This window comes from Anomaloglossus baeobatrachus, chromosome 9 (genome assembly GCF_048569485.1).
Source record: "Anomaloglossus baeobatrachus isolate aAnoBae1 chromosome 9, aAnoBae1.hap1, whole genome shotgun sequence".
Taxonomy (NCBI): domain Eukaryota; kingdom Metazoa; phylum Chordata; class Amphibia; order Anura; family Aromobatidae; genus Anomaloglossus; species Anomaloglossus baeobatrachus.
In genome coordinates, this window is record NC_134361.1 from 225,336,968 (window position 1) to 225,361,381 (window position 24,414).

Below are 24,414 nucleotides of genomic sequence, written 5' to 3' on the forward strand. Positions count from 1 at the left end.
TATTTGTAACCTGATCTTGGCAAGGTGTTCCCTAGTCTCCTCAAGAGTTTTAGGGCCAGAGGGGTCAGTACGGCTCCTAGAGGTGGAGGGAGGGGTGGTCCCTTTGGTGCAAGATGGTCTGTCTATGTTGGATTGCAGGAAGACCTCATCCACCAAAAGGTCAATCTTGTCTGGGGGTCTATTGATACCATTAGTATCGGTTGTTTTTATGGTGTTTTTTGTGGTTACAGGGATAGTATCATTGGTTTTTAGATTTTTGTCATTATTATTCTGCTTATGAAACCTGCTATTAACAAAGCTCCTTTTACTGCTGTGATTATTATTAGTTGAGCTGTGTCTCCTAAAGCTCATTTTTCTAACAGGGAGATCTCCTGCGGGGGGGGCTACATTTGCCCGAGTTTTCTCTTGCCTGTCCCTTTGGAGCTTTCTAGATTTTCTAATGATTGTATCGTGTTCTAATTGCAGCAGACGTGTATTTATACTAGAATTTAAATTCCTATACTCAGGATGTAGCATATAGAGAGTAAGTTTACTATACAAATCAGAAATTTTTGCAGCAGATGCTACAGCAATGCTGGATCTTTTCTCATGAAGGCATAACAACATACCTTGCATGCAGTTCATAAAGAGTCCATCCCATTTAGCCGTGAAGGTAGGGTCCTGTGGAAACGGAGAACTGCGATGGATTTGCAGCCCCCTAGGGCAGAGTTTTTCTTCCATGTAAATGGACAAAAACCTTGCATCAAGACTATAGTGCAGTTCCTCTTTCAAAAGGTCCTCAAGAGAGTGAAAGAGTTTCTTCATATTGGAGGTTTCCTCCTCTGTGAAGGATAATCCTGCATCCATAACGGTGTCCTCAACGAAATCCTCTGGAGATCCGACCGTTTGTAGTATGAGCCTTTCTCTGGAGGATAGGCGGTTTTCAAAGTAATCCATGATGTCTGCGTACAATGTAGTCAAGGACCCTCTGCAGCCGGTTTTCCCACAAAGAAGGATGAGGTCAGAGAGCCAAATCCTGGTGTCCAGAGACCTTGTAAAACTGTAAAGGGGAAAAAAGCGCAATAGGGTCTTACCCGGTATGAGGGTGGACAAACAAGACAAAGAAGCACTCACCTGGTGAGGTTGTGCCAGTCACAACCCCTTATGATAGCCTGTGAGTGCCCGGTGGTTTAGCTGCAGCCCCGGGAGAGGAATTTTGTATCACACAGGTAGAAGAAAAGACCGGGTTTATGCCGCGCTGAAAACCGGCTGCAGAGGGTCCTTGACTACATTGTACGCAGACATCATGGATTACTTTGAAAACCGCCTATCCTCCAGAGAAAGGCTCATACTACAAACGGTCGGATCTCCAGAGGATTTCGTTGAGGACACCGTTATGGATGCAGGATTATCCTTCACAGAGGAGGAAACCTCCAATATGAAGAAACTCTTTCACTCTCTTGAGGACCTTTTGAAAGAGGAACTGCACTATAGTCTTGATGCAAGGTTTTTGTCCATTTACATGGAAGAAAAACTCTGCCCTAGGGGGCTGCAAATCCATCGCAGTTCTCCGTTTCCACAGGACCCTACCTTCACGGCTAAATGGGATGGACTCTTTATGAACTGCATGCAAGGTATGTTGTTATGCCTTCATGAGAAAAGATCCAGCATTGCTGTAGCATCTGCTGCAAAAATTTCTGATTTGTATAGTAAACTTACTCTCTATATGCTACATCCTGAGTATAGGAATTTAAATTCTAGTATAAATACACGTCTGCTGCAATTAGAACACGATACAATCATTAGAAAATCTAGAAAGCTCCAAAGGGACAGGCAAGAGAAAACTCGGGCAAATGTAGCCCCCCCCGCAGGAGATCTCCCTGTTAGAAAAATGAGCTTTAGGAGACACAGCTCAACTAATAATAATCACAGCAGTAAAAGGAGCTTTGTTAATAGCAGGTTTCATAAGCAGAATAATAATGACAAAAATCTAAAAACCAATGATACTATCCCTGTAACCACAAAAAACACCATAAAAACAACCGATACTAATGGTATCAAAAAAATTGTTTAAAAGAACAGAGAGTCCTCAGTGGTTGATACCTTTTAATGGCTAACTGAAAAGATGGTAATAATTGCAAGCTTTCGAGACTACTCAGGTCTCTTCATCAGGCATGGTATAACACAAAATCTGAAGAGTCACGTATTTATACACAACAGGACTTAGAATAGTGCAGTAAAAAAAAAAAAAAAAAAAAAGAACAAGTTATATGAAACAGAACTATCTCTATGGCAGGGGGACAAGCTGTTCTAGCCATAAATACTGCTGCAGTTCAGTGTGAAAGTTTTATTGTCCTTTGATAAGGGTCTGGTCCGGGCTGTGACACGCTCGGATGGTCAGAGGAGCACATCTTTTAACTGATGTAAAAAGACATGAATCCATGAGACACATTCATTCCTTCTCTGAATGTGTCAAAGGTCATCATAAGTTTGTACTCCCGTAGTCTCCTATCTCTCTGGGACTTGAAGTTTCCTTTCAATACCAGCAATTTCATGTCCATGATGCTGTGGTCTGGGTTACAGAAATGTTCGGCCACAGGTAGATCCATCCTTTTTTCTCTAATTGTGTGGCGCCACACAATTAGAGAAAAAAGGATGGATCTACCTGTGGCCAAACATTTTTGTAACCCAGACCACAGCATCATGGACATGAAATTGCTGGTATTGAAAGGAAACTTCAAGTCCCAGAGAGATAGGAGACTACGGGAGTACAAACTTATGATGACCTTTGACACATTCAGAGAAGGAATGAATGTGTCTCATGGATTCATGTCTTTTTACATCAGTTAAAAGATGTGCTCCTCTGACCATCCGAGCATGTCACAGCCCTGGACCAGACCCTTATCAAAGGACAATAAAACTTTCACACTGAACTGCAGCAGTATTTATGGCTAGAACAGCTTGTCCCCCTGCCATAGAGATAGTTCTGTTTCATATAACTTGTTCTTTTTTTTTTTTTTTTTTTTTACTGCACTATTCTAAGTCCTGTTGTGTATAAATACGTGACTCTTCAGATTTTGTGTTATACCATGCCTGATGAAGAGACCTGAGTAGTCTCGAAAGCTTGCAATTATTACCATCTTTTCAGTTAGCCATTAAAAGGTATCAACCACTGAGGACTCTCTGTTCTTTTAAACAATTTTTTTATCTCTACTGGCTAACACGGTACAAAGATATATTTTACTTGTATCATAATGGTATCAATAGACCCCCAGACAAGATTGACCTTTTGGTGGATGAGGTCTTCCTGCAATCCAACATAGACAGACCATCTTGCACCAAAGGGACCACCCCTCCCTCCACCTCTAGGAGCCGTACTGACCCCTCTGGCCCTAAAACTCTTGAGGAGACTAGGGAACACCTTGCCAAGATCAGGTTACAAATAGAAAAAATCAGGAATGAAAGGGTATTATTGTCACCTGGTTTAAATGATACATTAGGAGAAAAGGATATCACACAAGACCAAGATTTCATTGATCTACTGGACCTGTCCACCCATGACGACTACATTCCCCTTCCTACAGCACAGATTGCAGTACAGAGTGCAGTACAGGATACGGTCGCTGCACCTGACAGGCCTATGGGTAACGACAAAATAACCATAGATAATTCCAATAAAGTAACACCTTTGGTACCCTTTTTGCCCCCAGCCAAGAGCCAGAGAGGGGGGACAATTACAGATTTTCTGATACCAAGATCCACCAAAAAGCGAAAAAATACAATAGAGGAGTCCGAGCAGGGCACAGGCACAAACAAAAAAGAAAAAAGGGTTGCCTAACCAATGAATCTGGTATCAATAGGTCCACCACTAATATTTTTAACTTTTCGGATTATGTTTTAAACGAAGGAGAATTAAGGGTACTTAATAAAGGTCTTTCATTTTGCCCATCCTATAAATCCAAGGATTTTGATATATTTCTGGACGTACAGAGCTATATAAGAAAGCTCACCCTAAAGAGGCACTTTTTATTGAAAGGGGATGCTACCCCCGCCCCTATAGAAGAACCAGACCCCTTTTGTCACACTATGGTTAAACCAAAATCCAGATTTTATCCCACAGAAAGTAAGGGGCATTTTATCAAAACCTTCAGCGATTTAATATTAGCAGATCTAAAGGAGGTAACGAACAGTAGAAGGAAACTCAAATATAACCTCTCAAATGCTGAAAGAACAGCCCTGAATGATCTCAAGAAAAATCCTGATATAGTCATACGGGCGGCTGACAAAGGGGGGGGGATTGTAATCCAAAATAGAACTGATTACCTTAAAGAGGCGTCCAGAATATTATCTGATCCCTTGTACTATGAGACAGTAGATAAAAATTGCTATGAATCAGCTATTTCAGCCTATAAGATCTTGATACAAAAAGCAGTGGATCTAAATATTTTAAACTCATCTGAAAAGAGATTTCTACAAGTAAAGGACCCCAGTATGGCATTTTTCTACCACCTTCCCAAAATCCATAAAAGTCTGGTAAATCCCCCGGGGAGGCCCATAATATCTGGTATAGATTCCCTGACGGCTAATTTAGCAAATTATATTGACCAAATCATGCAACCACATGTCTCTAGTTTAAATAGCCACCTTAGGGATTCAGCCCATCTCATTGACCTTATAAAGGATATACCATGGAAGGATTCCTACACATTTCTTACTATTGATGTAGCATCCCTGTATTCTAATATTCACCATCACCTAGGACTTTTTTGTTTCTCATATTTTCTTGAGAACGACAGCAGAATCCCACAACCCCAAAAAGATTTTTTAGTGGAGGGAATGAGCTTCATTCTCAATAATAATTTTTTCACTTTTGATGGCAAACTGTATCACCAGTGCCTTGGCACAGCCATGGGCTCGAAAGCAGCTTGTTCATACGCAAATTTATTTATGGGGTCTTTGAATTATTACACATCGAAAATGGGATTTTTGATAGCAGCATCATAGTCTACAAAAGATTTATAGATGATCTGTTCATCATCTGGGACAGTAAACATAATAATTTAGAATCCTTCCTCAGCACCCTAAATAATAATGATTGGGGCTTGCAATTTGCCCCCACTGTGCATGAAAAGGAGACACACTTCCTGGACCTCACCATATTTCATCAAGACCACAAAATTCTTACAAAAACTTTCTTTAAGAAAGTAGATGCGAACAGTTACATTCACAATCACAGTGAACACTATGCTAAGTGGTTGCACAACATCCCCATAAATCAGTATAAACGGATTAGAAGGAATTGTACCTTAGATGCTGATTTTAAAGAACAGGTTGGGATTTTGAGGGATCGCTTCATTGAGAAGGACTTCCCCAGGTCTTTGATGAAAAAAGCTTACCTAGAAACAGCCAAGTTGAAACAAACAGACATGCTGAAACCCAAAAAGACCGCATCTATCTCGGGTACAAGAGGGATTTTTAATGCTGCTGGAAAGGGCGATTTTTCTGCTAACTTTATCACTACTTACAGCAGTGACAATGTAACCATTAGAAATATTTTTTCCAGACACTGGGGGATATTACTAAGTGACCCCATTCTTAGAAATATGTTACCTGCTCGCCCAGGGGTTACCTTTAGAAGGGCGCCGACCATCAAGAATATTATAGCTCCCAGCAGGTTAAAAGCACCTCTGCTGATGAAAAAAATAGCTACCATAATTGGCTCCTATAGATGCGGTCTCAAAAATTGTCTCTGTTGTAAAAGTATTTGCCACAAAAGGACCACTTTCTGCTCTCAGGGGGGCTCAGAAAATTTCCCCATCAGAAGTCGTTTAACATGCCAGTCGGACTTTGTTATATATTTAGTAGACTGTGTGTGCGGAAAACAATATGTAGGAAGGACGAGTCAGGCCCTCCACAATAGGCTAAATTCACATAGGCACAATGTGAAGATAGGCTATATGCTCCACGGACTCTCTAAGCATTGCGCTCTGAAACACAATAAGGGGATGGTTTTTAATATTACACCAATAGAGCAGATAGCCCCAAATGCCCCCAATAGAATGGAAACCCTGAGCAGAAAGGAGACCTTTTGGATCAACAAACTAAATACATTAAAACCCTTTGGTCTAAATGAGGTCACTGACTTGTTTTATTAATTCGCTTTTTATCCCCTATCAGTTATGAAGTACCCTTTTATCTGGTTTTATATAGTGGCTTGGCCGTTGTTTTTATATCTAGTGCTAACAAACTTTTTACCCATTTATTCTGTTTTATTGTATGTACTTTTATATTGACACTGTCCTATATATATCTACAATAAGTATAGTCTTATTGTTTTACCATTTATTATTTATTTCTATTGCGTTTCTGTATTAGTCCCCTATGTTCCTCCATCTCTCGTTAATACTCTTACTCTTCATGCAAATGACTGCTACATGCATTTGGTAAACTTTTTTTTTTTTTTTTTTGCTGTCTCTCTGCACTCTTTGCACTCATTGCCGCTAGATTGACAAAACCTCCCTGTCTGCTTGTCTAGCGCAAGCGCATTGTATCTGGCTTGCACTGTAGTGAACTCTGGTGTCACCCCTCGTTTCCTTGAACTTGTATCACCTCTATTGTGCAAGTGCCCTAGTTTTTTTTTTTTTTTTTTTTTTTTTCCACTCACTCACTTATTACCGGAGCATGTCTCCTTTTCAAAAATAGAATGCATACTAAGCATTAGAAAGTAAAAATCCCTGGACGTCATTTTTATATAAATGTCTCCAACCCCCTCTTTTTTAGTGGTTTCCTCACTGAGCCCGCTCTTTTTGTCATTGTCGGACATTATAAACATTTTTAATCAAAATAATTTTCAATCGCAGTGCCCTTGCAGTTCCTCATTCTTTATAGTTTTATTTATAAATAAATAAATTTAAAAAGATTTTTTTCACGTCCCTCTGGATATTCACTCACGATCGCTGTATCCCCATATATAGTTCAATATATATATATATACTTTTTTACACATTGTTTTGATTTTTCACTCTAAATCTCTGTATCCCCATGTAGAGTAGAGGACTAAACACTAATAAATTCACCTATACTTCATAGGTTCGCACACCATCTTGAACACATCCCTCACATTTCTTCCCCCCCTGACTTTATTAAATAACACGAGGAACAAGTGTTTTCATGTCTTTATTCATTCATTTATTTATTTATTTTTTATTTCTCCAGTACTCCCTTTGTTGGAATTATCCATGTTTCTTGGGATCATGCTCTATCAGACACTTTTTTCTGTTATTCACGATCGTTCCATCTCCCCCTTTTTTTTTTTTTTTTTTTCTTTTTTTTTTTTCTTCTTCTTCTTCTCCCTTTTTTTTTTTTTTTTTTTTTTTTTTTTTTACCATGTGGCTCTGAGTCATCAGCTCTGAGTCATACAGGCAGTCCTTAATGCATACATGGCTGTTTGCTCCTTATATATAGGTCCAAGCGGCCTTGCTGTAATATGATTTCTTTTCCTGAGGAAGGAGACGGATGTCTCTGAAACGCGTAGGAACTATCCAATAAAAAGGAAATCTTTTAATTTACACGCATCAGTGGTTTTCAGCGCGGCATAAACCCGGTCTTTTCTTCTACCTGTGTTATCCCAGTCCTAACCTGTTTGTCCTCCTCTCTTGTTTGCAGTTGGGCTTCCCGGCATCTGACCCATATCCACATTCCTGGCCCCGACCTCCGTCTCTCCCTTCGACTGTATCTGTGACTTCTCGGCTTCTGACACTCGCCTATCACCTGACCACGATTTGTCTATCCCTGTGCTATTGACGAGACCTCCTGCTGCTGACCTGGTGTTCTGACTACTCTATTGCCCTCTGGTGGTGGACCTGCTAACTGCACTCTGAAGTTACATTGCTTGTAACTTCAGCTTCTTCTAGTGTACCGTGACAGGTTGCCTGTAGTGAACAACCCCTTTAAAGGGTATTATATATTTATGTCATATCCATGCATATTACATAATGGATAGTACATGCAGATCTCACCAATGGGACTCTTATTATCTCTAGAATTAGATACTGTTGCATTGCTTGGAGTATCCATGAATGGGAATTCTAGCCATCTCTTGGCTGTCATGGCCCCATTGGGGAGATCCGAATCTACTATACATTTTTGGCAAATCCTGTGGATGATGCACAATGTGGCTGGCGGTCCTACTCTGCATTTACTCAAAGCCAAAAAGGAAAAAACATACAGATGTTAAAGGGAATTTTACAAAATTAGAAAAAAATCTGTTTTCCTGCAAAATAAAGTGTCCTCAAGGTTATATGTGGTGCTTCCTCCCAACTCCATTGATCTGAATAGGGTGAGGTGCAGCACCATGTACTCAACATGAGGACAGGGGGGCGCTGTTTATGGAAGAACAACAACATGGTTTTCCTGAATAACTTCTATGTGTGGGCTTTTGAACAAGAAATCACTTAAAAAATAAACAAATAGATAAATTCCAAAATTACTTAAAAAACAAATATATATATATGTATATGTATATCTATATATTTATTTAATGTATTTCTTTATGACCATATTCCCATAACGTTTTCAAAATAAAAACAAAACAATTCTGAGGGTCGATATGATCACAACAATATAAAATGTATTTAGTTTTTTTATGTATTGTCACTTTTGCACAAGAAATTACTTAAAAAAAAAAATAAATAAATTGCAAGGATCATAACAATATAAACATTATTTCATTTTTTTTGTTTTGTCACTTTTGCACAAGAAATTACTTAAAACAGTAATGAATTAAAAAATTGTGTTATATAGTCATAATATATTTTTCGAACAAGAAATTACTTAAAAAATAAATAATTTAATAAAAACAAAATTCTGAGGGTCGATATGATGATCACAACAATATAAAATGTATTTATTTTTATGTTTTGTCACTTTTACACAAATTACTTAAAAAATAAATAAATTTTAAAATTTAAAATTCCGAAGGTCGATATGATCACAACAATATAAACTGTATATATTTATTTATTTTTATGTTTAGTCACTTTTACACAAATTACTTAAAAAATAAATACATTTTAAAAATTCTGAAGGTCGATATGATCACAATATAAACTGTATATATTTATTTATTTTTATGTTTAGTCAGTTTTGCACAAGAAATTGCTTAAATAAATATATAATATTTTTTTTTATATATATATACCATATATGTGGTATATACAGTACAAACCAAAAGTTTGGACACACCTTATTCAAAGAGTCTTCTTTATTTTCATGACTCTGAAAATTGTAGATTCACATTGAAGACATCAAAACTATGAATTAACCCATGTGAAGTGAAATACTTAACAAAAAAGTGTGAAACAACTGAAAATATGTCTTATATTCTAGGTTCTTCAAAAGTAGCCACCTTTTGCTTTGATTACTGCTTTGCACACTCTTGGCGTTCTCTTGATGAGCTTCAAGAGGTAGTCACCGGAAATGGTTCTCACTTCACAGGTGTGCCCTGTCAGGTTTAATAAGTGGGATTTCTTGCCTTATAAATGGGGTTGGGACCATCAGTCGTGTTGTGCAGACGTCTTGTGGATACACAGCTGATAGTCCTACTGAATAGACTGTTAGAATTTGTATTATGGCAAGAAAAAAGCAGCTAAGTAAAGAAAAACGAGTGGCCATCATTACTTTAAGAAATGAAGGTCAGTCAGTCCGAAAAATTGGAAAAACTTTGAAAGTGTCCCCAAGTGCAGTGGCAAAAAACATCAAACGCTACAAAAAAACTGGATCACATGAGGACCTCCCCATGAAAAGGAAGACAAAGAGTCACCTCTGCTGCGGAGGATAAGTTTATCCGAGTCACCAACCTCAGAAATCGCAGGTTAACAGCAACTCAGATTAGAGACCAGGTCAATGCCACACAGAGTTCTATCAGCAGACACATCTCTAGAACAACTGTTAAGAGGAGACTTTGTGCAGCAGCCTTCATGGTAAAATAGCTGCTGGGAAACCACTGCTAAGGACAGGCAACAAGCAGAAGAGACTTGTTTTGGCTAAAGAACACAAGGAATGGACATTAGACCAGTGGAAATCTGTGCTTTGCTCTGATGAGTCCAAATTTGAGATCTTTGGATCCAACCACCGTGTCTTTGTGCGACGCAGAAAAAGTGAACGGATGGACTCTACATGGCTGGTTCCCACCGTGAGGCATGGAGGAGGAGGGGTGATGGTGTGGGGGTGCTTTGCTGGTGACACTGTTGGGGATTTGTTCAAAATCGAAGGCATACTGAACCAGCATGGCTACCACAGCATATTGCAGCGGCATGCTATTCCATCCGGTTTGCGTTTAGTTGGACCATCATTTATTTTTCAACAGGACAATGACCCCAAACACACCGCCAGACTGTGTAAGGGCTATGTGACTAAGAAGGAGAGTGATGGGGTGCTATTCCAGATAACCTGGTCTCCACAGTCACCAGACCTGAACCCAATCGAGATGGTTTGGGGTGAGCTGGACTGCAGAGTGAAAGCAAAAGGGCCAACAAGTGCTAAGCATCTCTGGCAACTCCTTCAAGACTGTTGGAAGACCATTTCCGGTGACTATCTCTTGAAGCTCATCAAGAGAATGCCAAGAGTGTGCAAAGCAGTAATCAAAGCAAAAGATGGCTACTTTGAAGAACCTAGAATATAAGACATATTTTCAGTTGTTTCACACTTTAAGTATTTCATTCCACATGTGTTAATTTATAGTTTTGATGCCTTCAATGTGAATCTACAATTTTCAGAGTCATGAAAATAAAGAAAACTCTTTGAATGAGAAGGTGTGTCCAAACATTTGGTCTGTACTGTATATATATTTTTGCAGGATCCGTTTTTTTTAACACTGGAGTCTATGGAAAACGTATCCGTTACCTGATTGTTATTTAGCCATTCGTTTTTCTTGCATTTGTACAGGATCTACTGTTTTTGTACTGTATCTGTTTCAAATGGAAGATAAATTGCGATCAGGTAAGGCGCCGCTCACATCAGCGGAATTTTGCCGCAGGGCCGGATCCGTTGCAGATGCGCTCCAGCTCAATTCACCTCCAATGGAATCGCGACAAGATGCGGCCACATGCGGCCGCGTGTGACGCACGCAACCGCATGTGACCGCATTCCGCCGTGACTCCATTGGAAATGAACCGAACCGAAACGCAACTGCAACGGATCTGGCCTAACGGATCTGTTTCCATTTGCATTTCGTGAATTGCGCATAAAGTGAAATCGACTCTTCAGGGATCATTTCAATAGGGGCTAAGTCCCTTATATCACTGTATAAGTAGTTTAAATTGAGTTTTGGGGGGGTAACAGGGGGGGTCACACTCTTTAAATTACTTATAGATCTGTGACTGATCCCTGCTAACCAAACCCTTGTTCTCTACACTGTTCCCGTTTGCTTTTTTGTTTGATGTTTGGGCAAAACGTCTATTTTTTTCTCAGATATTTTACTAAAATAATAAAGGACATGGCCAGCCTTTGATTGACAGCAGGGAGGGTGCGGCCAGTCAGATGAGTGACAGGGGTCGGGGCGGCAGTCAGCTGTGAGGAGACGACGTCATGAGGTAAAGCGGCCATGACAGGAGAAATTACACAAAACTGTAGCAATTCTGGGGTAAAAAGTGTCAGGAAACGAGAGGGGGAGATAAGGAACCACAAGACGGGACCCCAACGTCCACAAATATATATAAATATTTCAGTCAGTGAGTGATAGGAATGGAGTCATCTGCGAGGAGACGTCGTGAGGTAAAGCCAGTGCGTCCATGACAGTAAAGGTGACACAAAACGTGAGCGATTCTGAGGTAAAAAGTGTCAGAAAATGAGAGAGGGAGATAAGGAATCACAAGACGGAACCCCAACGTCCACAAATATAAAAATATTTCAGCCAGTGAGTGATAGGAATGGAGTCCGCTGTCAGGAGACGTCGTCATGAAGTAAAGCCAGTGCGGCCATGACGGTAGAGGTAACACAAAACTCCAGCGATCCTGAGGTAAAAAGTGTCAGGAAATGAGAGGGAGATAAGGAACTGCAAGACCAGACCCCAACGTCCACAAATATATAAATATTTCAGCCAGTGAGTGATAGGAATGGAGTCAGGTATGTGGAGACGATGTTTTGAGGTATAGCCGAAGCGTCGTGGCCATGACAGGAGAAGTGACACCAAACTGGAGCGATTCTGAGGTAAAAAATGTCAGGAAACTAGAGGGGGAGATAAGGAACCGCAAGACAGGACCCTAACATCCACAAATATATAGTGACCCAACCAAGCAGGTATACAAATATACTGTCTACGATCTATTGCAGATATACAATGTATACATGCAGGCACAAATACTATATATAAATGCAGGCACATGGACTATATATACATGCAGATACATAGACTATATATACATGCAGATACATAGACTATATATACATGCAGGCACATAGACTATATATACATGCAGATACATGGACTATATATACATGCAGATACATAGACTATATATACATGCAGGCACATAGGCTATATATACATGCAGATACATAGACTATATATACATGCAGGCACATAGGCTATATATACATGCAGATACATAGACTATATATACATGCAGATACATAGACTATATATACATGCAGGCACATAGACTATATATACATGCAGATACATGGACTATATATACATGCAGATACATAGACTATATATACATGCAGGCACAAATACTATATATAAATGCAGGCACATGGACTATATATACATGCAGGCACATAGGCTATATATACATGCAGGCACATAGACTATATATACATGCAGATACATAGACTATATATACATGCAGATACATGGACTATATATACATGCAGATACATAGACTATATATACATGCAGGCACATAGGCTATATATACATGCAGATACATAGACTATATATACATGCAGATACATAGACTATATATACATGCAGGCACATAGACTATATATACATGCAGATACATGGACTATATATACATGCAGATACATAGACTATATATACATGCAGGCACAAATACTATATATAAATGCAGGCACATGGACTATATATACATGCAGGCACATAGGCTATATATACATGCAGGCACATAGACTATATATACATGCAGATACATAGACTATATATACATGCAGGCACATAGACTATATATACATGCAGGCACATAGACTATATATACATGCAGGCACATAGACTATATATACATGCAGGCACATAGACTATAAATACATGCAGGCACATAGACTATATATACATGCAGGCACATAGACTATATATACATGCAGGCACATAGACTATATATACATGCAGACACATAGACTATATATACATGCAGGCACATAGACTATATATACATGCAGACACATAGACTATATATACATGCAGACACATAGACTATATATACATGCAGACACATAGACTATATATACATGCAGGCACATAGACTATATATACATGCAGGCACATAGACTATATATACATGCAGGCACATAGACTATATATACATGCAGACACATAGACTATATATACATGCAGGCACATAGACTATATATACATGCAGGCACATAGACTATATATACATGCAGGCACATAGGCTATATATACATGCAGGCACATAGACTATATATACATGCAGATACATAGACTATATATACATGCAGGCACATAGACTATATATACATGCAGGCACATAGACTATATATACATGCAGGCACATAGACTATATATACATGCAGGCACATAGACTATATACATGCAGGCACATAGACTATATATACATGCAGGCACATAGACTATATATACATGCAGACACATAGACTATATATACATGCAGGCACATAGACTATATATACATGCAGACACATAGACTATATATACATGCAGGCACATAGACTATATATACATGCAGGCACATAGACTATATATACATGCAGGCACATGGACTATATATACATGCAGGCACATGGACTATATATACATGCAGGCACATGGACTATATATACATGCAGGCACATAGACTATATATACATGCAGACACATAGACTATATATACATGCAGATACATAGACTATATATACATGCAGGCACATAGACTATATATACATGCAGACACATAGACTATATATACATGCAGATACATAGACTATATATAGATGCAGATAAATAGACTATATATACATGCAGGCACATGGACTATATAGATGCAGATACATAGACTATATATACATGCAGACACATAGACTATATATACATGCAGGCACATGGACTATATATACATGCAGGCACATAGACTATATATACATGCAGGCACATAGACTATATATACATGCAGGCACATAGACTATATATACATGCAGACACATAGACTATATATACATGCAGGCACATAGACTATATATACATGCAGACACATAGACTATATATACATGCAGGCACATAGACTATATATACATGCAGGCACATAGACTATATATACATGCAGGCACATGGACTATATATACATGCAGGCACATGGACTATATATACATGCAGGCACATGGACTATATATACATGCAGGCACATAGACTATATATACATGCAGACACATAGACTATATATACATGCAGACACATAGACTATATATACATGCAGATACATAGACTATATATACATGCAGATACATAGACTATATATACATGCAGGTACATGGACTATATAGATGCAGATACATAGACTATATATACATGCAGACACATAGACTATATATACATGCAGGCACATGGACTATATATACATGCAGGCACATGGACTATATATACATGCAGATACATAGACTATATATACATGCAGGCACATAGACTATATATACATGCAGACACATAGACTATATATACATGCAGACACATAGACTATATATACATGCAGATACATAGACTATATATACATGCAGATACATAGACTATATATACATGCAGGTACATAGACTATATATACATGCAGGCACATAGACTATATATACATGCAGACACTTAGACTATATATACATGCAGACACATAGACTATATATACATGCAGATACATAGACTATATATACATGCAGATACATAGACTATATATACATGCAGACACATAGACTATATATGCATGTAGACACATAGACTATATATACATGCAGATACATAGACTATATATACATGCAGATACATAGACTATATATACATGCAGGCACATAGACTATATTTACATGCAGGCACATGGACTATATATACATGCAGATACATGGACTATATATACATGCAGGCACATAGACTATATATACATGCAGACACATAGACTATATATACATGCAGATACATAGACTATATATACATGCAGGCACATGGACTATATACATGCAGGCACATGGACTATATATACATGCAGGCACATGGACTATATATACATGCAGATACATAGACTATATATACATGCAGGCACATGGACTATATATACATGCAGATACATGGACTATATATACATGCAGGCACATGGACTATATATACATGCAGGCACATAGACTATATATACATGCAGATACATAGACTATATATACATGCAGGCACATAGACTATATATACATGCAGGCACATAGACTATATATACATGCAGATACATAGACTATATATACATGCAGACACATAGACTATATATACATGCAGGCACATGGACTATATATACATGCAGATACATAGACTATATATACATGCAGACACATAGACTATATATACATGCAGGCACATGGACTATATATACATGCAGATACATAGACTATATATACATGCAGACACATAGACTATATATACATGCAGATACATGGACTATATATACATGCAGATACATAGACTATATATACATGCAGACACATAGACTATATATACATGCAGATACATGGACTATATATACATGCAGGCACATGGACTATATATACATGCAGGCACATAGACTATATATACATGCAGGCACATGGACTATATATACATGCAGGCACATAGACTATATATACATGCAGACACATAGACTATATATACATGCAGATACATAGACTATATATACATGCAGGCACATGGACTATATATACATGCAGATACATAGACTATATATACATGCAGGCACATGGACTATATATACATGCAGGCACATAGACTATATATACATGCAGATACATGGACTATATATACATGCAGATACATAGACTATATATACATGCAGACACATAGACTATATATACATGCAGATACATGGACTATATATACATGCAGGCACATGGACTATATATACATGCAGGCACATAGACTATATATACATGCAGATACATAGACTATATATACATGCAGGCACATGGACTATATATACATGCAGATACATAGACTATATATACATGCAGGCACATGGACTATATATACATGCAGGCACATAGACTATATATACATGCAGATACATAGACTATATATACATGCAGACACATAGACTATATATACATGCAGACACATGGACTATATATACATGCAGGCACATAGACTATATATACATGCAGACACATAGACTATATATACATGCAGATACATAGACTATATATACATGCAGGCACATGGACTATATATACATGCAGGCACATAGACTATATATACATGCAGATACATAGACTATATATACATGCAGACACATAGACTATATATACATGCAGACACATGGACTATATATACATGCAGGCACATAGACTATATATACATGCAGACACATAGACTATATATACATTCAGATACATAGACTATATATACATGCAGGCACATGGACTATATATACATGCAGATACATAGACTATATATACATGCAGGCACATGGACTATATATACATGCAGGCACATAGACTATATATACATGCAGATACATAGACTATATATACATGCAGGCACATGGACTATATACATGCAGGCACATGGACTATATATACATGCAGATACATAGACTATATATACATGCAGGCACATGGACTATATACATGCAGGCACATGGACTATATATACATGCAGATACATAGACTATATATACATGCAGACACATAGACTATATATACATGCAGACACATGGACTATATATACATGCAGGCACATAGACTATATATACATGCAGACACATAGACTATATATACATGCAGACACATGGACTATATATACATGCAGGCACATAGACTATATATATATGCAGACACATAGACTATATATACATGCAGATACATAGACTATATATACATGCAGGCACATGGACTATATACATGCAGGCACATGGACTATATATACATGCAGATACATAGACTATATATACATGAAGGCACATAGACTATATATAGATGCAGGCACATGGACTACATATACATGCAGGCACATGGACTACATATACATGCAGGCACGTGGACTATATACATGCAGGCACATGGACTATATATACATGCAGGCACGTGGACTATATACATGCAGGCACATGGACTATATATACATGCAGACACATAGACTATATATACATGCAGGCACATGGACTATATACATGCAGGCACATGGACTATATATACATGCAGATACATAGACTATATATACATGCAGGCACATGGACTATATATACATGCAGGCACATAGACTATATATACATGCAGGCACATGGACTATATATACATGCAGATACATAGACTACATATACATGCAGACACATAGACTATATATACATGCAGGCACATGGACTATATACATGAAGGCACATGGACTATATATACATGCAGATACACAGACTGTATATACATGAAGGCACATGGACTATATATACATGAAGGCACATAGACTATATATACATGCAGGCACATAGACTATATATGTCACGCTCCCCGGGTCCTCGGCTCCCCTCCCCGGGTCCTCTGCCCCGCTCCCCGGGTCCTCAGCCCCGCTCCCCGGCTCACCTGCCACGCTCCCCGCTCTCCAGCCTCCGGTGCCCGTCCTTCCCAGGTTCCCTGGCCTCCGATCCCGGCGTCTGACGGCTTCCCAGGCCCTGGCCGGCTCCCCTGCGTCCTCCCCTCAGCTTCCTTCCCTGGCTTCTGGCACCCGGGCGGCGCGCATGCGCATTAGGGCGCGCGCGCGGTCACTGACCCTTTCTTAAAGGGCCAGCGTCCATTAACAGGAAATGAAGCTAAACAGGTACAGGGTATATAAGGGTTTATTGTCCAAGGGGGCGGGGCCTGATCTTCGTGTTTTCCAAGCTAGGAGTCAGGTCTCCTTGTGTCTCCTTGCCATACTCACGTATCTCTCTTCTAGAGCTGATCCTGCCTCGGCATCCGGTCCTGCTGAATCCCGAACCCCGCACGCTGTCCGTCTGCCATCTGACAGTCCGTACCATCTCGGATCCCTGCGGTGACCCGTCATCTCGCTCCAAAGGTTCCGGACCCCGCCTGACCTCATCTCGGCTTCCGAACCTGAGCTACGTCACCCGGACTACCATCTGTGACTCCGTGGTCCCAGGGACTTCTCCGTTACACTCACTTGCACGGACTGTTCTGCTGCCCATAGTGCTTCAGCTACCGGACTCCTTACCACCATCTTAGAGTTCGGACCAGTGGATCCACCTCCTGGGTCTGCCCGACCGCCTGGCCCTGACAGTAAGATCAGGCCATGGATCCCGCTGCAGCACTAGCGGCCTTGCAAGAGGAACTCCAACGCCAGCGTGAAGTCCAGACCCGCATGTTGGACTTTATGACTTCCGTGGACACCCGCCTGTACACGTTACAAGCGGCAGTTACGCCTTCAACATTCCGGGCCTCCACTAGTCAATCCACGGCTCCCGCACCCGTGGCAGCCTCTTCGGATGCTTCCCGACTCCGTTTGGCTTCACCACCTCGTTATGCCGGAGATCCCAAGACCTGCAGGGGCTTCATAAACCAATGCTCCCTTCATTTCACGCAGCTGCCACATTTGTTTGCCTCCGACCAAGCCAAGGTCGCCTTCATCATGTCTCACCTAGAGGGCGAGGCACTGGCGTGGATGAACCCCTTGTGGGAGAAGGAGGACCCTATGACCAAGGACCTTCAAGAGTTCCTGCAGGCCTTTCGCAGCACCTTTGACGAGCCGGGACGCGCCTCTGCGTCTGCTTCATCCCTTCTCCGCTTACGTCAAGGAACACTGACGGTAGGCCAATATGCCATCCGTTTCCGCACTTTGGCTTCAGAACTCGGGTGGAATAATGAGGCCCTAACAGCCGCCTTCTGGGAAGGACTCTCGAGTCGCATCAAAGACAAGTTGGCGGGTCGTGACGTGCCCTCCACCCTAGATGCCCTGATTGCCCTAGCAACTCGAGTGGACATTCGTTTTCAGGAGCGCTCCAAAGAGCTATCTCGTGAGAGACGTCCGGTACGGCATTCCTCTCCTCCACGGAAGCCCTCCGTACCTCAGTCATCAACAGCTGGGATTCCCGTCCACGAGCCCATGCAGATTGACCGAGTACGGCGGTCTGAACAACGTCGAGCAGAGCGGCTCGCCAAGGGTCTCTGTTTTTACTGCGGAGAGGACACACACCTGCTACGCTCCTGTCCAGAGAGGCCGGGAAACTCCAAAGCCTAGGGTTGGTAGGAGAGGCCACCCTAGGTGCTGGGACTCTCTCAGACCCGGTTATGTGGACCGTGCAAGTGTCAGCGGGAGAGACGCGCTTCACGGCTGAGGCATACCTCGACTCTGGAGCAGCAGGCAATTTCATCCAGCAGGCCACGGTGGACAAGTACCAGTTGCCTGTTACTCTACTCGATAAGCCCCTAGTGATTGCCTCTGTGGATGGGAGACCCCTCGCTGATACCATCTCCTGGGTCACCAGGCCGGTCGAACTGCGTATCGGTGCCCTGCACACCGAGAACATCGCTCTCTACGTCCTTCCACACATGTCCCATCAAATCCTGCTGGGACTTCCCTGGTTGCGGACACACGAACCATCAGTCAGCTGGGGCACTGGCGAAATCACCCGATGGGGCTCCGCCTGTCATGAGAGGTGTCTGAAGTCTATACAACCCATCCGACGACCTCCGGTTCCAGAGAACCTACCGGAACTGCCCTCGGCCTATTGGTCCTTCGCAGACGTTTTTGACAAGAAGGAGTCTGAGGTACTTCCGCCACACCGTCCCTACGATTGCGCCATCGACCTGCTCCCAGGAACAACACCACCTCGAGGACGGATATATCCGTTGTCTCCAGCCGAAACCAGGGCCATGTCTACCTACATCACAGAAAGCCTGGCAAAGGGATTCATCCGGAGATCCTCCTCTCCTGCGGGAGCAGGCTTCTTCTTCGTTAAGAAGAAAGAGGGTGACCTACGCCCATGCATTGACTACCGGGGTTTGAATCAGATCACCATAAAAAACAAGTACCCCCTGCCGCTCATCCCCGAATTGTTCGACCGGCTCAGAGGAGCCCGTGTGTTCACCAAACTGGATCTTCGGGGTGCCTACAACCTAGTTCGTATCCGCTCTGGGGACGAATGGAAGACCGCGTTTAATACTCGCGATGGGCACTATGAATACTGCGTAATGCCCTTCGGTCTGTGTAACGCTCCTGCCGTATTCCAAGAATTGGTGAACGACATTTTCCGGGACCTCCTCTACATCTGTGTAGTAGTTTATCTGGATGACATCCTTGTCTTCTCTCCGGACCTCCAGACCCACAGAGAGAACGTACGGCTGGTTCTACAGAGACTGAGAGAGAATCGTCTCTACGCCAAATATGAGAAGTGTGTCTTTGAGCAGTCTTCTCTCCCTTTCCTGGGATACATCATCTCGGGTACAGGGCTGCAGATGGATCCAAAGAAGGTCTCCTCCATTCTCAACTGGCCTCCCCCTTCTGGACTGAAGGCAATCCAACGGTTCCTGGGATTCGCCAACTACTACCGCCAGTTTATCCCTCACTTCTCTGCCCTGACTGCTCCTCTCTCCGCCTTGACCAAGAAGGAGGCTAATCCAAAGGACTGGTCACCTGCGGCCGACGCCGCGTTTTGCTCTCTGAAGCGAGCATTTGCCTCCTCTCCTGTACTCCACCGACCGGAGTTAAACCGCCAGTTCACCTTGGAGGTGGATGCCTCCTCCTCAGGAGCCGGAGCAGTGCTCATGCAGAAGTCCTCCTCCGGGAAGATGGTGACTTGCGGTTTTTTCTCCAAGAGCTTCTCAGCGCCTGAACGCAACTACACCATCGGTGACCGAGAACTATTGGCGGTCAAACTGGCTCTGGAGGAGTGGCGCTACCTCCTGGAAGGAGCAGTGTACCCCGTGATTATCTACACGGACCACAAGAACCTGGAATACCTTCGGTCCGCTCAGCGACTGAACCCACGGCAAGCCAGGTGGTCCTTATTCTTTGCCAGGTTTGATTTCCAGCTCCATTTCCGACCCGCGGACAAGAATGTACGCGCTGATGCCCTGTCTAGGTCTCTCATGCCCATGGAGCAGGAGGAAGAGAGTACCCAACCTATCATCTCTCCTAGCAAGATTATTCCGGTGGCTCCTGTCACCCTGGCCCAGATACCGCCCGGGAAGACCTATGTCTCTGAGACCGACAGGAAAAAAGTCTTACACTGGGGTCATGCTTCAAAAACAGCCGGTCATGCAGGTCAGAAGAGAACATGGGGTGCGATTGTACGCCATTACTGGTGGCCATCCCTTCGCACGGACGTCGCTGCTTTCGTCTCTGCCTGCTCCTCTTGTGCCAGGAACAAGACGCTCAAGCACCTGCCATATGGCCGTCTTCTGCCTCTGCCTATACCCTCAGTTCCATGGCAACACATAGCGATGGACTTTATTACGGACTTGCCATTATCCTCCGGGCACACAGTCATATGGGTCGTGGTGGACCGGTTCTCCAAAATGGCTCACTTCGTCCCTATGGCCGGACTGCCCTCTGCTCAGGAACTCGCGGAAGCCTATATACATCACATCTTCCGCTTGCATGGCTTTCCATCCCACATCGTGTCCGACAGGGGAACCCAGTTCACCTCCCGCTTCTGGAGGGCGCTCTGCAAACATCTGGGAGTGACTCTGGACTTTTCTTCTGCTTACCATCCTCAGTCTAATGGCCAAGTGGAGAGGGTCAATCAAATCTTGACCTCCTTCTTACGTCACTATGTCAACGCCCATCACGACGACTGGTCCACGCTTCTGCCTTGGGCTGAATTCTCCCATAACCACCACATCAGTGAGTCGTCCTCCAAGTCTCCCTTCCATGTCGTTTACGGACTTCAGCCCTCCATCCCGTTGCCTATATCCCCTTCTTCGGATGTCCCTGCTGCTGATACTGTAGCCCGTGACTTCGCTACCATTTGGGACTCTGTCAAGGCGTCCCTTGGGCGCGCTTCCCAGCGGATGAAGAAACACGCCGACAAGAGGCGCCTGGACCCTCCGTGTTTCTCTCCTGGTGACCTGGTCTGGCTTGCTTCCCAGTACATCCGATTGAAGATACCTTCCTACAAGCTGGGTCCTCGCTACATCGGGCCGTTTAAGGTCCTCAGCAAGATCAATGAGGTCTCCTACAAACTGAGGCTTCCGGCCACGATGCGGATTCCCAACTCCTTCCACGTCTCTCTGCTCAAGCCGGTTTTCCTTGGTCCCTTCTCCTCTGCTGCCAGTCCGGCTCCTCCTCCTATTGCCGAGGACGACATCTATGCGGTAAGGGATATCGTGGCCATGAAGACTGTTCGAGGCCGACAGTTCTTCCTGGTGGACTGGGAGGGGTATGGTCCTGAGGATAGGTCCTGGGAGCCCAGGGAGAACGTGGGCACTCCTCTGATCCGTGCCTTCATGTCCCGGTTGCGGGGAAGGGGGCGTGGGGGGGGGGTACTGTCACGCTCCCCGGGTCCTCGGCTCCCCTCCCCGGGTCCTCTGCCCCGCTCCCCGGGTCCTCAGCCCCGCTCCCCGGCTCACCTGCCACGCTCCCCGCTCTCCAGCCTCCGGTGCCCGTCCTTCCCAGGTTCCCTGGCCTCCGATCCCGGCGTCTGACGGCTTCCCAGGCCCTGGCCGGCTCCCCTGCGTCCTCCCCTCAGCTTCCTTCCCTGGCTTCTGGCACCCGGGCGGCGCGCATGCGCATTAGGGCGCGCGCGCGGTCACTGACCCTTTCTTAAAGGGCCAGCGTCCATTAACAGGAAATGAAGCTAAACAGGTACAGGGTATATAAGGGTTTATTGTCCAAGGGGGCGGGGCCTGATCTTCGTGTTTTCCAAGCTAGGAGTCAGGTCTCCTTGTGTCTCCTTGCCATACTCACGTATCTCTCTTCTAGAGCTGATCCTGCCTCGGCATCCGGTCCTGCTGAATCCCGAACCCCGCACGCTGTCCGTCTGCCATCTGACAGTCCGTACCATCTCGGATCCCTGCGGTGACCCGTCATCTCGCTCCAAAGGTTCCGGACCCCGCCTGACCTCATCTCGGCTTCCGAACCTGAGCTACGTCACCCGGACTACCATCTGTGACTCCGTGGTCCCAGGGACTTCTCCGTTACACTCACTTGCACGGACTGTTCTGCTGCCCATAGTGCTTCAGCTACCGGACTCCTTACCACCATCTTAGAGTTCGGACCAGTGGATCCACCTCCTGGGTCTGCCCGACCGCCTGGCCCTGACAGTAAGATCAGGCCATGGATCCCGCTGCAGCACTAGCGGCCTTGCAAGAGGAACTCCAACGCCAGCGTGAAGTCCAGACCCGCATGTTGGACTTTATGACTTCCGTGGACACCCGCCTGTACACGTTACAAGCGGCAGTTACGCCTTCAACATTCCGGGCCTCCACTAGTCAATCCACGGCTCCCGCACCCGTGGCAGCCTCTTCGGATGCTTCCCGACTCCGTTTGGCTTCACCACCTCGTTATGCCGGAGATCCCAAGACCTGCAGGGGCTTCATAAACCAATGCTCCCTTCATTTCACGCAGCTGCCACATTTGTTTGCCTCCGACCAAGCCAAGGTCGCCTTCATCATGTCTCACCTAGAGGGCGAGGCACTGGCGTGGATGAACCCCTTGTGGGAGAAGGAGGACCCTATGACCAAGGACCTTCAAGAGTTCCTGCAGGCCTTTCGCAGCACCTTTGACGAGCCGGGACGCGCCTCTGCGTCTGCTTCATCCCTTCTCCGCTTACGTCAAGGAACACTGACGGTAGGCCAATATGCCATCCGTTTCCGCACTTTGGCTTCAGAACTCGGGTGGAATAATGAGGCCCTAACAGCCGCCTTCTGGGAAGGACTCTCGAGTCGCATCAAAGACGAGTTGGCGGGTCGTGACGTGCCCTCCACCCTAGATGCCCTGATTGCCCTAGCAACTCGAGTGGACATTCGTTTTCAGGAGCGCTCCAAAGAGCTATCTCGTGAGAGACGTCCGGTACGGCA

General features: G+C 43.3%; 1 pseudogene; it reads left to right on the forward strand.

Moving 5' to 3' along the window:
* The first annotated feature begins 1,285 nt into the window (after positions 1 to 1,285).
* LOC142251917 (uncharacterized) overlaps positions 1,286 to 24,414 on the forward strand; it is a 35,497-nt pseudogene continuing 12,368 nt past the window's right edge.